The sequence below is a fragment of the Empidonax traillii genome, unplaced genomic scaffold, assembly GCF_003031625.1.
Source record: "Empidonax traillii isolate 1590-97213 ecotype Southwest subspecies unplaced genomic scaffold, ASM303162v1 scaffold280:size897971, whole genome shotgun sequence".
Taxonomy (NCBI): domain Eukaryota; kingdom Metazoa; phylum Chordata; class Aves; order Passeriformes; family Tyrannidae; genus Empidonax; species Empidonax traillii.
Genome location: NW_020955473.1, coordinates 273,013 through 281,660, shown reverse-complemented (window position 1 = coordinate 281,660; position 8,648 = coordinate 273,013).

Sequence of the window (8,648 nt, the reverse complement as noted above, 5' to 3'; positions counted from 1 at the left end):
CTCTAGCAGTGCTTAAAAGTCAAGTTTTGCTGGAAGTGCACAAATTAAAGGCAAAAGGGTGCTAAGCTGTTGTGTGGCCTTGTGTGTCCATGAAGGGTTTTGTGATGCTGAGCTGTTTCATCCTACCTGCTTTCTGGTGGCTCAGGTCCTGACTGAACCTCTGGCAGCTCTAGATCCTACTGCTCTTGCAGGCCAGCCTTCCACAAGCAGCACTACAGGTAGGCAAGAGTGAGAGTCCCAGTGGAGCACTTCCCAGCATGGGAAAAGCATGCAAAAGAGGAATTTCTAACTGGAGTGCTTTCCTCCTATTAGGCTTTTGAATAACAGATGTTTCCCACTGACATTTTGCAAAACCTTCTCTGGGAGGTTTTCATGGCTTTCAAGACAGTTTCCAGTTAAAAAGAACTTATAAAATTGCCTACTGTTTAGCACCTGTTTAATATCAAGGAGAGTGGAAACTCATGAAGCCTGTACTAGCATTAAATGACCACTCTCTAAACACGTTTCAGCTCCAGTTTCAGCTCCTGCCCTACTGTGAACCAGGACATGACCGCATCTTTGATCTCACATAGGGACAGGGGGAGCATAAGGATGTGTGCAAATATGGAGACATTGCTATACTGAGTGTTCTGGCTGTGCCAGTCTATGTCTGTAGCAACAGTCAGAAGCTTTTGAAGAATTTCATAGCAGGCAATTAAGGAATAATCTTACTAAGCCTTGTCACTCAAAACGTTTATGTCTTGAAATACATAGGCTTAAATACCATGAATAAAGTGGCCTCTTATTTCTTTAATGTTATGAATATACAGCACATTAACTTGAAGGTTTCAGGCACAGCAAGTTCGTGACTTTGTGGGTTATGCTGCAGAGAACAGAAAAACACCTTGTTTTCAAAGTATATTAGAGTACATAAGAGCACATAAGAGCAAAATGATGCTGTAACTGCTATAGTCTGCTTTGTGCTCCACTCATGCTTATTGACCTTCCCAAGTCCCTTTGCTTTTGTCTTTTTCCTTCTTTGTAACCAGCTCTTGCCCATTATGATCTCCTTCTATTGCTGCATTAGGTACTAATTTCTAAGGCAAAACATCTCAAAGCATTCCTTTAAAAACCTGTGCTTGAAGAGAACTCTAGTGAGCCATTCTTTAGACCAACAAAAGTCCCACACCTTTTTGCATAAGACTTGTAGTGCTGGGTTTGTTTGTAACTTCACCCCATGGCTCAGTACATCAGGAGACTGAAAAACACAGGTTTGAAATCCAACCATGCTTTGCTGAGGTTCCCAGCGAGCTTCAGCCTGCAAGCCCCAGTGACATCTTGCTCAGCTGGGAGCTGAAAAACTTGATCTCCTGCATACCTGCTCCCAAGGCACTTAAGAGTTCTCTGACAACCTGCCATGTCTAGGCAGAGTAAGGTGAGCCAAGGATAGCTTAAGATAAACCTCCGTTTTCCTCTTCCCTTATTTGGACTTACAGTGCAGTCTGAACTTTGTTATTGACTTTCTTTGGCTTGGCAGATTACTGTGAGCTGCACCATGCTGGGATGACATTACCATATGAAGTGAAAGACCAATTTAGGGCTTCATGTGTTTTCTGAGAAGTTCCCAACATCTGTTAACAATTTGGGCATGAATGTTCATTTTGCTTTGTCAGTGGGTACAGCCACAACTACAGTAGTCAATAAACTTGTGATGGGAAAAGAGGAGGTTGAAGACTCGCTGCCTGATGGCCACCAAAGAAGCACTGGCAGGATGGATTTCACTCCCCTCTGCTTCTCCTTCTTCACAACAATCTAAAGACTAAGTACTCAAAACCTTTTTGGTACTGCAATGTCACTTCTTGCAGCACCCAGTCATTAGTCATTTGGAATGTGAAGCCCTCTTTTATCTCCACTTTCCCTATGATGGGCATGTGGCCCTTGTAGAAAAGGATAATTCAGTGGGGTTGCATGACTGGGAACCCAGGAGGTGTTTTGCCTGGGGCCATGAGTCCTGCCATTTTGGGGGTGCATTGTGCGGGCTTGTTTCTGAAGTAGTCACTAAGGATGGGCTTTTTCTCCAGACCTGGCCAAAGGAAGACAGGATGGTCACAGCCCCATGCTGCCTGTAAGAGTGGCACCAGTTGTAGAAGTGCAATTTGAATGATAATTCCCCCCATCTTGGGTGGCTACTACTGCTCCCCTGAACACTGGACTGTCCCAGGCCAGAGATGTGGCTGCACTTTCCTGTCAAAGTGCCCCAATCCCAGAGGAAGAGCACCATGGAATGCTCTAGAGGACGGATGAGGAGCAAGCAGAGATGCTGGGATGTGTGGCCTGTGATAGCAGATGACTTCTGTCCCTGTGGCTGTGTCCATGACATGATCAGCAAGTGAAGAGCATCCATGGCATGGGAGGCTCCGGTACCTTCCGAGCCAGCCAAGCAGCTGAATGTTGGGCTTGTCCATGCTGTGTGGTTTTCTAATGGTGAAGCCAGGGGAAAGAGGAGGGAGGTACCAGCAGTACTGATACTGCCAGGAAGTGCTTATTTAGTGGGAAAGGGGACTTTCAAACACTGATGTGTTTTCTGATATGTTTCCTTGATCACATTTCTAAGGAGTAGAAAGTAGGTGGAGAGAGAGTATGCCAGACTTGGGTCTTCAGGTCAGATTATGCAAGGCTACAGGTTCAGTTCAGACCAGCCTGGGGTGTCATAAAGTTCAACAAGGAGAAGTGCAAAATCCTGCACATGAGGAGGAATGACACCAGCATGGCTACACCTGGAGTGCTGTGGCCATTTTTTTCTGAGCTCCCCAGTACCCAACACACACAGATATGCTGGAGAGGGTCCCATGAAAGGCTACAAGGATGATTAAGGGACAGGAGCATGTCTCCCATGAGGAAAGGCTGAGAGATCTTGGACTGTTCAGCCTGCGGAAGACAAGGCTCAGAGGAGAATCTTATCAATGTATATAAATACCTGAAGGGAGGGTGCAAAGAGGACGGGGCCAGGCTATTTTTGGTGGTGCCCAGCAACAGGACCAAAGGGAATGGGCACAGATTGAAACACCGGAAGTTTCTTCTAAACATCAGGAAGCACTTTTTCACTGTGAAGGTGACCAAGCACAGGCACAGGATGACCAGGGGTGTGGTGGAGTCTCCATCCTTGGAGATGTTCAGATGCCATCTGGACATGATCCTGGGCAGCCTCCCCTAGGTGTCCCTGGCTGAGCAGGACCTCGGACCAGGTGACCTCCAGAGGTCCATTCCAATCTCAACTCTACAGTGATTCTGCGATTCTGACTCTGTTTCCATCAGGGCAAAGTTCCAGAGACCCCACAGCCATGGATGACAGGGATGGTGACACTGACTGCCCATTTTTACCAAAAGGCTCCTGTCCTGCTTCTGTGGGTCTTCAGCAACTTGTTGCTGGAGTTTTAGCACTGGCAGGAAAACTACATGATGGGCACTGACGGGTCTGGCATTTCCTAAGCAGCTCGAGTTACATGTGCCAGCCCAGGGTCAGACACAAGGCGGACACTCAGGAATGTCCCTCTGGGTCTGTGTGTTTTGGTGCAGCCTGTAATTTTTTGTTCCTTTCTAATTTCTGTAACATGAAGAAGAAAACATGGAAAATCTTGTTTCAATGCCCAGTTTGTTGTAAAAGATCAGGAATGTCAAGGCTGTGTAACTGCAGTTGTCTGGAGAGCTGTTAATGGCCTGGAGGAATCCGTGCTGGGTTAGAGGTTTGCCCTGCTTCTCCTCAAAGCTTTTCCTCTGCTCACTGCTGGAATTAAATAGGCAAAAAATAGGAAAGGAGCCTTAATAACAAGAAGCACAAAAGGGTATTTTTTTCCTTTGTAGAGTTTCTAAAAGCAACTTTTTGCTAGTTGTATGACATTTCTTCATGTGGTTCATGTGCATTCCTTTACTTGGCCTGGATGGTTCCCTGCAGCCACCTCATACCTGGAGGATGTGGCTCCACCGATTGCCTTCCCCTGGCTCTGCTGAGTGTGCACATGCCTGACATTTCAGATGGTGGCTTTGGCAGAGTTGTGTACTTTCTGACACCTTTTTGCAGGCCAATTTCAGCAGCAGCCATAGTCTCTGTAAGCTATAAGAGCAACAGTACATTCGCAGTACATTCAATCCTTCATCCTCCCATCACCAATGCATGAGTTGCAGGGTGGAGAGCTTGGGGATTTTTTACTGAATTGTCTTATCTGCAGAAAAATTCCCTGAGTTGCTCTCTCATCCTGCCTTGGAGATGCATGCATTTCTTAGTGTGGATATTTTTGTTTTGTTTTCTTTCTTTTTTTTTTTTTTTCTGCCCTTGTTATTTTTATCCCTTGCTTCACTTTTAGAAAGGGTTTTGCTGAGCCTGGTTTCCAGACTGCTCAAGGAGAGAAACCTGCTTCTGCAGGCGCTGTCTCTCTCATTCCTCCCTCTGAGCTTCAGTCTGATGGGCTTATCTCCTTTTTACTCTATGTCCTAGTAATTTAATATTATAGACAATCCATGATAAAGACCAGTCAAGAGTTTATGCCAATTACATAAGCTTTTTCTATGAAGACATCATCTGGCTCTTTAAGCAACTCTGTTATTTGAACTAGTGTGTAAGTCTTGGCAGTGCAATATGGAGTTATAAATAATTAAACAATTATTTTGACAAACAGTAAAGACACACTTTGACATTTTTGTTGCCATGAGCATGTTTCTTCAGAAGGTTTATTTTTGCATACTTTAAATACAGCGAATATTCTTTTCTCCAGTGGCTCCATTACACTGGGAATCTTCATCTTGTCTGTCTGCACAGCTTCAGGTAGGGTTGAGCCAAGCACTGACATGAAGGGAACTTCAAGATTAGGGTTGCTAAAGTAGCTATAATTGGGTCCATTGCCCCCCAAGTGCCTGTGCCCCACAAGGGGAGGTGTGGAAAGCTCAGTTAGCATCTCACGGCCCCTCAGCAGGAGCATGTTCAGTGCAAAGACATTTTAGCTGGTAAACTCCAGCTGGCTTTTATTGCCCATGGAAGTTTACAGAGACCGTGCAGAATGACAAAATCCCTTCACTAACACGACAGTGATCTCTCAGCAAGTTTCTAAATTTCTGCCTTGAACAATAGATATGCTAATTCTCCCTAACAAAGGTCTGTCACCTCAGGGTCTTCCCCTGAGCTCCTTCCGAGGTTTCTCTGAGCAGGTTTTAAGACGGCGTCTCTGCAAGATTATGAACCAAAGCAGAAATCCCACATAGCAAATCTTGTCAAACTTTTCTGCTTTTCATGCCTTTATAATCCACTGGAATCTTGTATTAAAGAGTCTTGGACTGCCTGAACTGCTTATAGTTACAAATACTGAGATGTTTTGGGAAAGGGATATGGGGAGATGAGTAATTCCTATGAGCTATGGGAAATATAAAATGTAAGGTGAGGAAAAAGAAATGGAAAGAGATGGAGAAGAGAATTATTAAAAAGAACTAAAGATAAACTGTAGCCTTTCCCATGTATGAGAAAACCCCAAATATGTGTACCAGTGGTTGAGATTGCATGAAACATCACTAAGGACCTTGCCTAACCATGTCCTGCTCCCAGGTCCTGGACACTCACAGGTGCTGTGACCTTAAAGCAGTGCTTACCTCCTCTGGTGCAAGGATTGCTTTAAGCCCTGTGTGTGAGTAGAAGCTGCTTTCAAAGACCTCCTAACCAGAGGGCTGCTCCTTAGTCCAAGCTGGGTACTTCCTCTGTGAGGGAGGGAATGCTGGGATGCAGGGAAGATGCTCTGTGAGTGGGACCTGAACATGCTTCATAAGCATGGTCTTTGCCTCTGGCACACTCTGTTTTTTCTTTGTTCTTTTTTCATTTTCCTGGTTTTTCCCTTGCTCTTTTGGCTTGTCATATTCAATGACACACAGGTCTCGTTTCCTCTTCTTCCCTTCCCTGCAAGCTGCTATAGTTTTGTCATGTCATCAAATATCCCTGTGAAGACTGGGCAGAAGCCGATGGTGTGGTGCTGACTGGAGCAGAGGGAGCTACATGAACAAAGTATTTTCTGCCTGAAAGAGTCTGAGCAGCACTAATCAAGTCAGTGCTTGTCCCTGTCCCAGACAGAAAACTCATCTTCTTGGCTCTGTGCAGGGGTTGGGTATCACCAGACACCTCTGTTAGGGACTAAGAAGAGGACCAGGAGCACATGGCAGCTGCAGGGAGAGGCAGCATGAGCCTCAAATGATCTTTCTGGAATGTGATGCAGCATCCAACTGAAATGCTTTCTTGTAAGAACCACTTCATAGTGCTGACCCATAATGACTCATGAAGCTGAGGCAGTACTTTTTTCAAGCAGCTCTGCTGTTAGGCTGCCTTTCAAATATCTTTCCTGCTAAGATAAAAGATGGTAAGAAGGAGGTCTTTCAGCTGCCTTTCAGACTCCCCTCTCTCCTATACTAATCCACTAACCTGTAAAAGAATTGACAGGAGTTCTCAGGATATGTAATGCAAAGTGTTCGTTTTAAAACAAACAAAAACAGCCCAGTTTTCAAAATTGAACTACTGTAACTCACAGCATCTCTGGCTCCACTAGTTCTAGAAAGCTTTGTTTAGGGGGAGATTTAAGACAAAACAGTGTTTAAATACAAAACGGTAAGAGGTGCAAAACGTAGATCCAGATTGTATGGCCACCCAGAACTTGGAACCAGGCTTGGGAGGGATGGAAATCCCAGAACTGGTAGTATTAAGTATACAAGATTTTTAAAATAATGCTTTAAAATAATGCTTTGAAGTCAACATACCATTTTATTATCCAACCTATTGGAATGAGTAGTGGTTGTTTATAACCTTAATGAATCTGTACCTCAGGACAGGAGGACGACATGTGAAGCTTAATTAAGATTTGTCAAGCATTTCTGCCCCCAAGCCCCCTGTGATGCTGGTGCAACATCGGAGGGATGTTGTGGCCTCACTGCTGACCACAGGAAGTGGAGTAGAGTTGCTGAGGGCAACACCCATCTGGGAGTGGTGTCAGCAGCAGTAACATGCTCAAAAGCATCCCCATGGGGCTGTAAATGTGTTAACATCAGCGCTGAGGCTGCAGACAAGGTAGCCAGTCCAACACAAACCTTTCAGCACCAGCCAAGGGCAACTTTTAAAAATGAAGGTGTTGTCTGCACACTGCTTTTTGGACTTGCATATCACCATGTACCAAAAGGAGAAAGGAGGGAAAATTTTAAACATTCTCTACTTTCTGTGTTTGCTCTGGGAATGGATAAATATCTTACATTAACTACATTCTTCTGCCAATTTTTGTCATGAGAGCGCCGTCTCCGAATTGTACAGCCTGTGAATTATAGTGGCAAATGCTGTATTGCTTTGACCTTTTGAAATGTCTCCAGCATGACTGGCTGCCTGTCCTCCCCTTCCCCCAGAAGTCAGGCAGGTTGTAAATATAGGTGAAATGGAATAGCCAGATAATCAAATTGAACCTATTTCACTGCAGTGTGGTGCAATCACAGCACAGCAAAATTCCATCAGCGTCGGAGGCTGCATTTCGAGTGCCTCGGAAATCGCTTTGTAACTGTCCACGCAACCCGAGGAGCAGTGTTTGCCATCTGTGACAGTGTGGGCTCTGCATTTTTAAATCTCCTTTATCAAAGAAAAAAAAGAAATCCCAAAGCCACATAAAAAAATTATGAAGTAGGTTGACATTCTACAAAAACACATCATCTGAAAAGAATTACCTTGACATATAGAATGATTGATAAGTTATATTTGCCTTATTGGTTGATTGTTTTCTTTTTTTCTTTGAAAGACACTAAAATGATTCCTCTGCTTGAGAGCAGATAACAAAATTGCTTGCTGCATCACCTGAGCTTGCCTTCTTCAAAGAATAAGTACTTTAGTCATTACATTAGAAACAGCATTGAAGTGCAGTGAATAAGCAGTGATACAAAGAGCACCATAACTCTTGCTATTCATGAGGATGAAATTTAGGAGCAATGTCCCCTGACCAAGCAAAATGAAAACCTGGACATTGAAATCTGTATAGATGTTTTTTTCAGTAGCAGGAGCCAAGCACAGCACTGTGCTTCTGCTTCTTGCAAGCCCAGCGATGCTAGCAGTGGGGTACCAGGGCATAATTAATGTTTACTTACAATCAGCATCTTTCTGTGCCAGCAATCATGGCAGACTGAAACTAAGCAGGGGAACCAGAAACCCTGCTGCTTTCAGCTGTCTGGAACAATAATTACACAGTGCCACAGCACCTCTGGGAGTCTGGCACCATTTATCCTCCCCGACTCTCAGCGTTGGTTACCTGCCACAGAGCAATCCCCAAAGCAACCAATCCTCAACATCATTTTCATACAAAAGGTGGAGAGAATGATAATGGCTATGCTATTGCCCTGCCTTCAGAAAGCCAGGCTGATGGCTTAATTGAGGTTAAAATAAGCTCCAATCAGAGAGGTAAAAACTTAACAGGGCTACTTAATCTTATATAAATACAAGAGAGATACAAGTGCATGAGGAGAGAATAATAACTGACTCTGGTGGGGTTTCTATGGAGAATAATCATTAGCCAGGCAGTGAACAGATTGGACTGGGAACAGGCTATTTAGCATTCATGCCCTGGTGGTAAAGGCTTTGAGCTGGAGCCTAATTTGAATTTTAGGGCTGGGTTTAA